The sequence below is a fragment of the Cervus canadensis genome, chromosome 28, assembly GCF_019320065.1.
Source record: "Cervus canadensis isolate Bull #8, Minnesota chromosome 28, ASM1932006v1, whole genome shotgun sequence".
Classification (NCBI taxonomy): Eukaryota; Metazoa; Chordata; class Mammalia; order Artiodactyla; family Cervidae; genus Cervus; species Cervus canadensis.
In genome coordinates this window covers 39,095,036-39,108,183 of record NC_057413.1, presented here as the reverse complement: position 1 = coordinate 39,108,183, position 13,148 = coordinate 39,095,036, and the positions used below count along the sequence as shown (strand labels likewise).

At 46.1% G+C, this 13,148-nt stretch overlaps 1 pseudogene; it reads right to left on the bottom strand.

Annotated features, from left to right (window-relative positions):
• Positions 1-10,545: 10,545 nt before the first annotated feature.
• On the bottom strand, positions 10,546-12,710 carry LOC122429285 (annotated as a pseudogene).
• Between the last annotated feature and the right edge of the window lie 438 nt (positions 12,711-13,148).

The following is a 13,148-nucleotide window of genomic DNA, read 5'->3' as shown; positions in this document are numbered from 1 at the left end:
TGATTAAAAATATAAAAGTATGAAATTAATACCAAAATAAACAATTAAGTGAAATAAGATTGGGACTTCTAAACTGAAAATGAGGTACCAGTAGGGATCAGCAGTCTACTGATTTTTGTAAAAAGTCTCATAAAATTATATGACTTTGTTTTTCAGTTTCTCCACTGAAATTTTTTTTTAATTATTCATTTTTGGCTGTGCCATCCAGCATGTGGGATTCTGGTTCCCTGACCAGGGATCAAACCTGCACCCTTTGCAGTGGAGGCATGGAGTCTTAACCACTGGACCGCCAGGCAAGTCCCTGAAATTTTTTATTGAAGTATAACATGCCTACCCAAAGTGTACATGTCATAAATATAAAACTTGATTTTTATTTTTAACCTATTTTTATATTGGTCTATTGTTGTCAAGATGTATTGTGAATATTTTCTGTTACTTTCTGAGTTACTTAATTTACTTTTAACTATGTTACACAAATAAAAACAGGACCAAAATTATATATTTTTACAAGAAACACATCAAATACAAAGCTATATTTAGGTTAAGGATGCAAAAAGATATACCATGAAACTCTAATCAAAAGAAATCAGAGGGGCTATATTAATATGTGACAAATAGACTTCACAGTAAGGAATGCTACCTGGGATAAAGAGGAATCAACTCATGAAGAACATAACAGTCCTAAATATTCATGCATTGAACACAGTTCCAAAATATGAATAGGAAAACTTACAGAACTGAAAATCAGAATAGACAAACCCACAATTATAGCTGGAGGCTTCAACACTCCTGTCTCAGTAATCAATGAAACAAGGAGACCGGAAATCAGCAAAGATAAAAAGACCTGAACACGCTCAACAAATGTGACCTAATTGACATTTATAGAACATTCCACTAAACAACAGAAAAACAACATTCTTTCCAAGCACACATGAAGGGTTCAGCAAGATCAATCATAGTCTGGGCCATAAAACAGCCTCAACAAATTTAAAATAACTGAAATCATAAAAAGTATGTTCTCTGACCACAACTGAATTAAATTAGAACAAAATCTGGAAAATCTTTCAAATATTTGCAAGTTAAATAACACACTTCTAAATATTAACCCATGTGTCAAAGAGGAAGTCACAAGGGAAACTAGAAAATATTTTGAATTGAATAAAAATAGAAACACAATATATCAAAATGAGTGGGGTATAGCCAAAGCAGTGCCTAAATGGAAATTTAAATATTAAACTAGAAAATAAGAAAAGTTTCAAATTGTTAATCTATGTCCCTTCTTAAGAGACCAAAAAAAAAAAAAGAGCAAATTAAATTCAAAGTGAACTGAACAAGTAGGAAATAAGGCAGATTAGAGAGGAAATCAATGAAATTGAGAACAGAAACACAAATGAGAAAAATCAGTGATACCAAAAGCAATTTATTTGAAAAGATCATTAAAATCATATAAACCTATAAATAGACACATCAAGAAAAACTATTTAAAAATCGGTAGGAGCAGAAATCAAATCAGTGCTGGCTACTGGCTTCATGCTAGGGGAGGGGACTGACTACAAAGGACCAGGAGGAAATTTTGAGGAATCTGGAAATGTTCTCTATGTTGATTGTGGTAGTGTCTGCGATTGTACACATTTATCAAAATACATGGAACTGTGCACATAACCAGGGTGATTTTACTGTGTGTAAATTATATCTCAATGAACCTGAAGTAAAAGAAAATACAAGAGTGCATTTTAGTATTTTACGTAGAAGGAGAATTACATGAAATTTTTGTTTTTGATGCATGTGTGTTCTGGATTGCAGTAAGAAAATGCTTTTTATCCCATAAATTGGAGTTAAAAAAGAAAAAGCAAGTCATTGTCTGAGAACGTGCCAAGGTCCTCCCTGTCTTGGGACTTGCCACGAGTCGGTCCCTCTGCCTGAAACACTGAGATGGTTCGTTCTCCAGCTTGAAGTCCCCTCAGGGAGACTTTTCCAGGCCACGCCATCACAAAACCCGATGCCTCCCTCTCTCTGAAGCATAATTCTCTCATGCTGCTTATTTCCTTTATATCATTTACTACAATCTATACTTATTATTTCTACAGCAGTGCACTGGGTCTGCGGGCTCAGAGGTTGTAATCAGATAACAGCTTTATCCGTTGCCACCACTGTTCCTGAGAGCCTGCCCTGTGGAGTGACTTCTTTCTGTGCCTCTGAACAACTCAGAAAGGCCACAGAACACATCTACTCACTATCTCTATAAAAAGCCCTCCATACTTCATTTTAAATTACATTTCATCTCTAGGCCAGCTATCTCTGGCTTTGAGATAGGCGATATGTGGACCCCTGGGCTGGACAGCTGGTGTTTGTCAAGTGGAGTAAAATTCAAGCTTTGTTCTCACCCAGGCACTCTGAGGACAAAGCTAGTGGCAGAAGCTGAGATCTGCTGAAGTAACAAGATTAGGTGCCCACCCCTAAGGTCAAGGCAAAATTCCCTGTCCGCACACGCGCAGGAAGGCTTCTTGTGAGTCAAAAAGTGGGGGTCCCACTCCATAATAGGTGTGGACATGCACCCACATGTCTCTGTGGTAGAATCCATCTTAGCAGAAAATTGCACGCCCGTCTTGCGGAGGGTCCAAGGACCAGTCAGTTGTGAAAAAAGAAACAAGATAATTGGCCACATGGAAACAAAGACCACGGCTTCCCAGGTGGCTCAGTGGTAAAGAATTTGCCTGCCAATGCAAGAGAGGAAGGAGACGGGGGTTCAATCCCTGGGTGGGGAAGATCCCCTGGAGGAGGGCATGGCATCCCCTCTCCAGTACTCTTGCCTGGAAAATGCCATGGACAGAGGAGCCTGGTGGGCTACAGTCTACAGGGTGGCCAAGAGTCAGACGTGACTGAGCAGCCGTGCAACGCATGCTCGCAGAGACCTGGAGGGACTGCCCTACATAAGAGATTCAAGTTACCTCTTTACTGCGCTCCTCATTCAGGACAACTCCACTGCTCTCCGGGTGTGCATTTCTGCCTTGCTTCTGCCTTAAATAAACAAACTGTTCCTCTGTTTGCTCTCCCACATGTTATTATGCTGTCTCTCTAATAATAAACTTAGTCTCTAATAATAAACTTTGTACCTGTTTTCACAGTTTTTGCCGCCTTGAAACATTCTTACTTTCAAAAGGAGGCAGGGGTGGGGATGGGGGGCTGTCTAAGGAGGAAGCCAGGATGACTTTGCTCCTATCCTCCAGCCCCTGGTGGTCCAGTGGCTAGGATTCCTGGTTTTCATCCAGGCTACCCAGGTTTAAGGGGCTTCCCAGCTGGCTCAGAGGTAAAGAATTTACCTGCCAATGCAGGAGACACAAGAGACACCAGTTTGATCCCTGGGTCAGGAAGATCCTCTGGAGGAGGAAATGGCAACCCACTGAAGAATTGATGCTTTTGAACTACGGTGTTGGAGAACATTCTTGAGAGTTCCTTGGACCGTAAGGAGATCCAACCAGTCAATCCTAAAGGAAATCAACACTGAATATTCATTGGAAGGACTGATGTTGAGGCTGAAGCTCCAGTACTTCGGCCACCTGATGTGAAGAGCTGTCTCATTGACCTTGATGCTGGGAAAGACTGAAGGCAAAAGTGGAAGGGGGCGGCAGAGGATGAGATGGTTGGATGGCATCATCAACTCAATGGACATGAATTTGAGCAAACTCCGAGAGACAGTGGAGGATGGAGGAGCCTAGTGTCCATGAGGTTGCAAAGAGTCAGACATGACTTAGCAACTGAACAACAGCAAGAACCACCCAATTCCTGGGCAGGGAACTGAGATCTCTCTTCAGAACTGCTCCCTGCTCTCTCTCCCAGATAAGTTTGACTTGGAAAATTGTGCTGAGGAACAAAGACGGTGCAGCTGGCTTCTTTGTGTGTTTCTTTCCAGCCTCACTCAGCATCCCGCCGTACCCATCAAAGCCAGAAGCAGGGAGTCAAGGGGAGGAAATGCTTTACTTAATAACCAGTACAGACCAGCAGTGGTTTTGGTTTCCTCTGGCTGTGGCAGATGTTCAGATTGACTTTTGCTCTGTGGGATGTTTGTGGGTTTGAATAGCCCCATGATTGCTAGCTACCTCTTACCTACAGTCTGTATCCCAAGCTTTGAATTTACGTAGGTGTTGAATTGGTTGCAATTCTCCTCACTTCCTATTTTCTGGGCCCTTTGCAATGTGCTCTTGGCAGCTACTCCAACAAAAGGTGGAGCTTTTTTGCCACACTCCTGGAATCTGGATTGGCCTTATAACTGGCTTTGGTTAATAAAACAAGGTAGAAGCAATCTTGTGCCAGCTCTGAGCTGAGGCCTCAGAAAGCTCTGTACATTTCTGCTCTCAATCCCAAAACACACTCAGGCTAGTCTTCTGGATCACTTGCCCGGTGGCCCGGGCACCTCTCATCGCTGCAGCCACGCCCAGGCAACCTTCAGAAGCGGAGCTGTCCAGCTGCTGATCACAAACATAGGCGTGAGCTTTGCAGAGATTATAAGAATTTCATACAGGAGCCCAGCTCATACTGCTGACTCACAGAAGGGTGACCTAACTATATGGTTGTTTCAAGACACTAACTTTAGGGGTAGTTAGATACACAGTGTTAAATAAAACAAAGTGGACTGAGAAAATCTGAAGATCTAATTGGCATCATTCAATGATTCATGAAATGGATGGCACCCTATCTAACAAAGAGGAGTGTACTCAGGGAATGCCCTGGTGGTCCAGGGGTTAAGGAGCTTCCCTGGTGGTGCTAGCGCTAAAGAATCTGCCTGCCAAAGAAATGCAGGAAACACAAGAGACGCGAGTTCGATCCCCGGGTCAGGAAGATTCCCTGGAGTAAGACCCTGCACCTTCACTGCCATTAAGATCCCACAAGTCCCACAGCATGCCCATCTCCAAAAAACAAACAAAACAAAGAGAAGTGTGCTCTGAGGAGATGTACAAGATGGAAAGATTTTACAGGCAGAATCGGGGTGAGACAAGGAAGTTAAAAGTGAATTTTCCAGGGAAGATCCCCTTGCCTTATGGGAAGGCAGGAGGTCTTATCAAGCTGATTGCTTCACAAGGGTTGCTCAGGTAATTTCAGAGTAATTGGTTTAAAATTCCACTCCTGGGAGAAGCTGAAACTGCTATTAAGTTCTGTAACATCTCACGGAAAAACCTGAATCAAGTTTTTGGCCATCCCAGTGCTAAATCTTGGTGGGACTTAGCATGCACTGTGCTGTGCTTATTCACTCAGTCGTGTCCGACTGTTTGCGACCCCATGGACTGTAGCCTGCCAGGCTCCTCTGTCCATGGGATTCTCCAGGCAAGAATATTGGAGGGGGTCGCCATGCCTTCCTCCAGGGGATCTTCCCAACCCAGGGATCGAACCCAGGTCTCCCATATTGCAGGCGGATTCTTTACTGCCTGAGCCACCAGGAAAGCCTATGAATACTGGAGTGGGTAGCCTATCCCTTCTCCAGGGGATCATCCTGACCCAGGAATCGAACCAGGGTCTCCTGCATTGCAGGCAGATTCTTTACCAGCTGAGCTACCAGGGAAATCCAGGACTTAGCATAAGTGACTCCACTTGGGGCCTGGGGTTTCTTTTTTAAAAACAGCAATTAGCTAACTGATACAGTCTGTTAAGAAGTTATCTGTGCCAGGTGGATTCTTGTTAAAAATTTGCATGGCATACTCTTATCCCTTTGCTTTAATTTTGTGTGTGTGTCTTTATGAGTCTTTCTTTTTAAATTTTATTTATGGCTATGCTGAGTGAGTCTTCATCGCTGCACTTGGGCTCTCTCTAATTGTGGCAAGTGGGGGCTGCTCCTTAGTTGCAGTGCATGGGCAATGCATGCAGTGCAATGCATTGCAATGGCCTGTCTTGTTGGGGAGCACGGGCTTCATTAGTTGTGACACGTGGGCTCAGCAGTTCCAGCACGCAGGCTCCAGAGGATGGGCTCAGTACTTGTGGCACATGGGCTCAGTTCCTCCACGGCAAGTGGAATCTTCCAGGACCAGGGATCAAAGCAGTGTCCCCTGCTTTGGCGGACAAATCCCCTTGCAAGGTGGATTCTTAACCACTGGACCACTAGGAAAGCTCCTTATGATTCTTTTCTTTAAAAAATCCAAATAACAAGACGAGAATTATTGTTTATTTTGATTTTCCAAGCCAACTTTTCTTGGCATAGGCTCTTTGATTTCAACCTTGTGGAGATTATTATCTACTTTATGAATAGTTAATTGAGTCCATGAAACTTAAAGATGTGTCCAAAGTTACTTAGCAAGACATAGAGCTAGAATATGAATGTAGGCAGTCTGGCTCCAGAGCTGATGCTATTAAACATCATCTACTTGTTCCCTGTCACACTGAGAAGTATTTCCTGGTATGTGTGTAAACCAGTTTGAGAAGCATGGGCTTAAAAGAATGTTTATCTGTACGCTGTTACCTCTAGCCTTTACTTTCCCAAAGTTATTTCTAAATAACAGGCAGCACTCCCCAAAACATAAACATCTCTTTCAAATCAATAAGAAAAATATTGACAACCAGTAGAAAAACAGGCAAAGGATATAGACTATTTATGGGAAAGGAAATTCAAATGGTTGTTCAACCATTTGATGGAAATTTAAAGAGTTCATTTCACTTCTAACTTAAAAAAAATCATTTATCTATTTAATTTATTTTGGCTGCACTAGGTCTTTGTCGCTACACCCAGGCTTCCTCTGGTTGCAGTGAGTAGGGGCTACTCGTTGTTGTGGTACGCAGGCTTCCCACCACAGTGGCTTCTCTTATTGCAGACTGTGGGTTCTAGGTGTGCACAAGCTTTGGCAGTTGTGGCACACAGTCTTAGTTGCCCCGAGGCACACGGGATCTTCCCGGACTAGGGATAGAAGCCACATCCATCCCCCTGCACTGGCAGATGGATTCTTAACCACCCTTGTAGAGACCTCAAGGGAAGTCTCTACTCCTAACTTTTAAAATGTAAATTAACATAACAATGACACACTTTTTTGCCCATCAGATAGACACAGATGAAGAAGCTTGACAACAAGCTCAGTTGGCAGGAGCCAGGGAAGGAAAGTAGTACTGTGCACACTGTCCACACACTGCTGGTTTTTTTTCTCTTGTCCACTCCAGCCGGCAATGAAAGCAAAGAGTCTTAACGACTGGACCACCAGGGAATTTCCTGTCCACACATTATTGATGGAAAGGTACAATGGTGCAACCTCTACAGATGGCAATTTTAAAATATCTACTGAAATTAAATGTCTACATATTCTTTGACCAAGCAGTTCTACTTCAAAGAACACACATCTACGCTGGACTTTTTGAGACTCAAAGGGAGCACTATTACAAGCAAGAACTATCCCAGGTATCTGCAGGTACAGTCACCCTGACCATGAATTACACACAAAGATCTTCACTGTAGCACCGGGTGGGTTGGTAAAATACTATAAATAACTCAATTATGTCTCAATAGATGAATTGTTAAATAAAAGGGCCATTATCCCTACAATAGAATGTAACACAATGGTTAAAAATAAGACAACTCTGTAAATATTGATTGCAAGATATGAAGTGTAAAAAATGAAGGCAAAGAATGCTGAGCATGATATACTAGTATTTATGTATTTATATAGAAAATATGTAAATCCACACTTGTATAAGAAGGCACTGTCTCTGGAAGCTAACAGATCCAGGTCTAGGCGCTCTGAAACTGTACAATTCTGGTGGCCCTTTTTAAGAAAAAGAATGCCAAAAGTACAAATACAAAATTAGGTACAATGCCTGCGAAGGGCCCCAGCAAGCAAGAGACCCTGATGTGTTAGTCACCCAGTTGTGTGCAACTCTCTGCAGCCCCACGGACTGAAGCCCGCCAGGCTCCTCTGTCCTTGGAATTCTCCAGGCAAGAATACTGGAGTGGGTTGCCATTCCCTTCTCCAGGGGATCTTATCAACCCAGGTATTGAACCCAGGTCTCCTGCAATGCAGGTGGATTCTTTACCACTGAACCACCAGGGAAGCCCAGGAAGGGACTCTGAAGCAAAAGCGTAATTAGCTTCACAGTCAGTTCAGTTCAGTTCAGTCACTCAGTCGTGTCCGACTGTTTGCGACCCCATGGACTGCAGCACACCAGGCCTCCCTGTCCATCACCAACTCCCGGAGCTTACTCAAACTCATGTCCATCAAGTTGGTGATGCCAGCCAACCATCTCATCCTCTGTCATCCCCTCTCCTCCTGCCTGCGATCTTTCCCAGCATCAGGGTCTTTTCCAACGAATCAGCTCTTCGTATCCGGTGGCCAAAGTATTGGAGCTTCAGCTTCAGTATCAGTCCTTCCAATGAATATCCAGGACTGATTTCCTTTAGGATTGACTGGCTTGATCTTCTTGCAGTCCAAGGAACTCTCCAGAGTCTTCTCTAACACCACAGTTCAAAAGCATCAATTCTTTGGCACTCGGCTTTCTTTATAGTCCAACTCTCACATCCATACATGACTACTGGAAAAACCATAGCTTTGAGTAGATGGACCTTTGTCGGCAAAGTAATATCTCTGCTTTTTAATATGCTGTCTAGGTTGGTCATAGCTTTTCTTCCAAGGAGCAAGCATCTCTTAATTTCATGGCTGCAGTCACTATCTCCAATAATTTTGGAGCCCAAGAAAATAAAGTTTGTCACTGTTTCCAATAAATTGCCTCTATTTGGGGGGCTTCCCTGACAGCTCAGTTGGTAAAGAATCCACCTGCAATGGAGGAGACCCCAATTTGATTCCTGGGTCAGGAAGATCCCATGGAGAAGGGAAAGGCTACCCACTCTAGTATTTTGGCCTGGAGAATTCCAGGGGGTCGCAAAGAGTCAGACAGGACTGAGCGACTTTCACTTTCACTTTTATCTGGGAAGATGCAGGAGAAACCAGTAAAAGAGTTTTGCTCCTGAGAGGTGAACTGGGACAGAACAGAAAAAATAACAGGGGACATTCCTTTCTCCCTTTGGGATTTTGCACATATGCTCTCTATTCAATAGGAAGAATTCCTTTGTAAGTTAATTTGCAGTGTCAATACAATTCCTAATAATCAAAACAGATAATAATTTCTCAGTGTAGTTGCTCAGTCGTGTCCAACTCTTTGCTATACTCCATGGACTGTAGCCCATCAGGCCCCTCTGTCCATGGGATTCTCCAGGCAAGAATACTGGAGTGGGTTGCCATTCCCTTCTCCAGGGGATTTCCCCAACCCAGGGATTTAATCCAGGTCTCCTGTATTGCAGGCAGATTCTTTACCATCTGAACCATCAAGGAAACCCTGGTGTTTTATAGGTACCAGCAAAACAGTTGTTTACAATGAGAGTGCCCTATATTTAATAATTCATTAGTTTCTCTAATTTTAAAAGGATCCATCGTTTTGCCACCGAGTAAGAACAGGAAAAGATCTCTTATAGGCCTAATATAAACAAACAAACACACAATAGAGCAAGCTAGTAAGATCATATAGGACATTTACATCTCAGAGACACAGAGAAATCAGCTTCCCCCTAGAAGGCTGTGCTTAAGGTTTAACCAAGCCAGCTTTTAATTTTTAACTGTATACACGTTAAAGAGCCTCCTCAATATTTAGGGTGAGATTTAATTTCTCCAGTTAACTAGGTACTCGCAAGAATTTCTCAGAGAAAGAATTTCTCAGAGAAAGATACATTTCTTTCTTTAGAGAGTCCAGTTATTTTCAAGACAAAAAAGAAGGTTCATACCTTTGTTGGTTGGTTGAGCTAACGATAACGACAATTGTTTTTTAAAATGCCAGTAGCTCCTTTCCATCATAAGAAGTAATAAACTCTAGATCTTAAAATTGGCCTTAACGTTTTATTTCTCATATACTATTGATCACCTTACTGCACCTTCTTGCTAATTTTTTTTACAGCATCCTGTTTTTCTTTCACAGATACTCTCCCTCATCTATGAGGAAGTTTATTATAATTTATGAGACGTTTCCCTCTCCTCTCTATCCTCTGTGGTGTTTTTTTCCCAGCCACAGACGGATCCTGGGCATTCATAGATCTCTGCCTATCTCGTGTGTCCATCCACATATGTGTCTGTATATCTCTGGTGGCTCAGACGGTAAAGAATCTGCCCACAAGGCTGGAGACCCAGGTTTGATCCCTGGGTTGGGAAGATCCCCTGGAGAAGGAAATGGCAACCCACCCCAGTATTGTTGCCTGGGAAATCCCATGAACAGAGGAGCCTGGTGGGCCACAGTCCATGGGGTCACAAAGCGCTGGACATGACTGAGTAAGGACAACAACATCTCAACGGGAGGAGAAAAGCAAAAGGTGTGTGTGGGGGGGTGTCTCTCATGTAAAAAGTCCAAAATACAATTCTACCTGTACTGGTCAGTCCGAGTGTGGCTGTGAAGTGCCAAGCCAGTGATGGCACACAGGGGTGGCCCTTGGTGCTGACTGGGGGCCATGCCCCACCTTGGCAGACCAGTTATCAGGCTCCTGAGACCAGCCCTGCATCGGGAGGGGAGGGGAAGGGCACAGGCCGGCCCTCCTCCCCGTCAGCAGGGAGATGGTGGGATCCCCCAGGGTGGTCTTCTGAAGTTGGAGCCCTCCTTTATTTCGAAGTGCACCGGAAGGTTGCTGGCCGCCACAGAGCCTGGGGCCTGCAGGAGCTGCTTCCCGGAGTCAGGGCTACTGTTCTCTGCCTCCAGAGGCCCAGGGGGCTTGCGGGGCAGACTGCTGCCCGGGTCAGGCAAGCTCCTGTCGGGCACGTCATCGAGGGGCAGAACAGATCCAGCAGGGCGCTGGTGCCCACGTGGAAGCCGTGGCTAGTCTGCCTGGTCTGCAGGTCATCCAGGTTGGAGTCTGTGACATCCAAGTGGTCCTTGAGCTAGGTCCCTGACGACTCAGTAATGCAGACAGCAGGAGGGGCTGGGGAAGAGACGGGTGACCCCAGGCCTCTGCGGGGTGTGAGCCAAATTGTCCAGGTGGGTTAGGCTGAGGCACCTGATGGGGAGGCGGGGGTGGGGCCGGGAGGGGCAGGGACTGTGGGGAGGGCACTCCCCCCAACCCCCCATCTGTAAAGGGTGTGGTCGACGTGGCCTGGGTGGCAGGCTCAGGTTCTGCTGCAGAATAGAGTCAATGAGGGTGGCTGGGCTCCAAAATCACTGCAGTTGGTGACTCAGCCATGAAATTAAAAGACGCTTGCTCCTTGGAAGAAAAGCTATGACCACCCTAGACAGCATATTAAAAAGCAGAGACATTACTTTAAAGGTCCGTCTAGTCAAAGCTATGGCTTTTCCAGTAGTCATGTATGGATGTTAGAGTTGGACTATAAAGAAAGCAGAGCTCCAAAGAGTTGATGCTTTTGAACTGTGATGTTGGAGAAGACTCTTAAGAGTCCCTTGGACTGCAAGGAGATCCAACCAGTCCATCGTAAAGGAAATCAGTCCTGAATAGTCATTGGAAGACCTGGTGCTGAAGCTGAAACTCCAATACTTTGGCCACCTGATGCAAAGAACCGACTCATTGGAAAAGACCCTGATGCTTGGAATGATTGAAGAGGGGAGGAGAAGGGGACGACAGAGGATGAGATGGCTGGATGGCATCGCCGACTCAATGGACATGAATTTGAGTAAGCTCTGGGAGTTGGTGATGGACAGGGAGGCCTGGCGTGCTGCAGTCAGACATGAATGAGTGACTGAACTGAACTGAACTGGGGACAAGGGAGTCTCCATCACGGAGGATGGGTGCCCGCGACCGGGACCAGAATCCTTGGCCCAGGGGCTCTGAGGTGGGCTGGGGGGTGGGGGGACTCCTCCTTGATTCCAATCAAGGGCCTGCTGGACAGGGGTCTCTCTTTGCCAAGGGGCTGCTGGGGGCAGCTCAGTGATGTCACAGATGATGGGTCCAGAGCTGGCAACAGCATCTGGAGAGGAGAGGCTGGGGCCTCTGTAGGCCAGGCAGGAGCCTCCTAGGGGCTGTAGTGGACCTGCTCCAGGGAGTATTGCTGGCCATTCTGGGGCTTGGGATGTGCTGAGCTGCCGTCTTCAGCATCACCGGGATCGTTCTCATCACCTGCAGGATCCGGTTGGACCGCGCCAGCCAGATGAGCACCTGGAGGAGCCTATCGACTGCTTTCTGTGGGCTGGCGTGCTTCTGATGCAGGCCGGCCACCTTCCGCCACAGGGCCTCGTCCTCTGCTTCACGGCCGGCAGGATGGGGTCTATGCTCTCCTGCTTCCCGTTCACCCACTGAGAGACGGTCAACAGCCTGGTGACACTGTCCTGGCAAAGCTTTATGTCCTCACTCCTCAGGGTGGACGCACGGTCACTTTCTCCCGACTGTTCTCCGAGAGCTACTCCTGGCCGCGCCGGACGCGCGGTGCTGGCACTCGGGGTCATCGACCCTGGCCCGACCCGGCCGCCGGTCTCGATGAGGACCACCTTCCGGAAGCCACAGGGTCGAGCCGCCGCATGAAGCTGCCCGCGCCTTGCTTGGGGACTCAGGCAGCCTGCCGGCCTGGTCGAGCACGTGGACACAGCTCCGCGTGTCCGTCAGGGGTCACTCAGGAGGGTCCACGGCTTGACCAGAAAGGCCGGGACGTTGCTGGGCCCGCTTGACCAGGGGCCTTCGGTGAGATCGAGACCCATCTGACCGGAGGCAGCGCAGGCGCTGCTGGTGGTGGCCCTGCGACCGGCGGGGACTGCATGGCCGCCGCCATCTTGCAACAGGCGCGCTCCCACCAGCTCCGCCGGCTCTCCTCCTTGTTGCTATTTATTTAAATTTTTTGTTCCTGTCCAAAATCTCCCTTAAATGTCTAGTGGTCTTGAGCTGACAACTCCTGCTTAAAAGCAAGCCACCCGCAAGCCGGTGGGCCACTGTGGTACCCAGGTGGGAACTAGTAGCCTTACTGTGAGTTACTGAGAGCGAATCCAGACTAAAAGTTTTGAATCAGGGGCTTCCCTGGCTGTCCAGTAGTTAAGACTGCCTTCCGATGCAGGGGGTGTGGGTTTGATGCCTGGTGGAGGAGGGATCCAAGGTGCTAAGATCCTACCTGCCTTGTGGCCAAAAAACCAAAATGTAAAACAGAAACAATATAGTAACACATTCAGTAAAGACTTCTTAAAGATTTTGCTTTGAATCACACTCAAATGTCTAT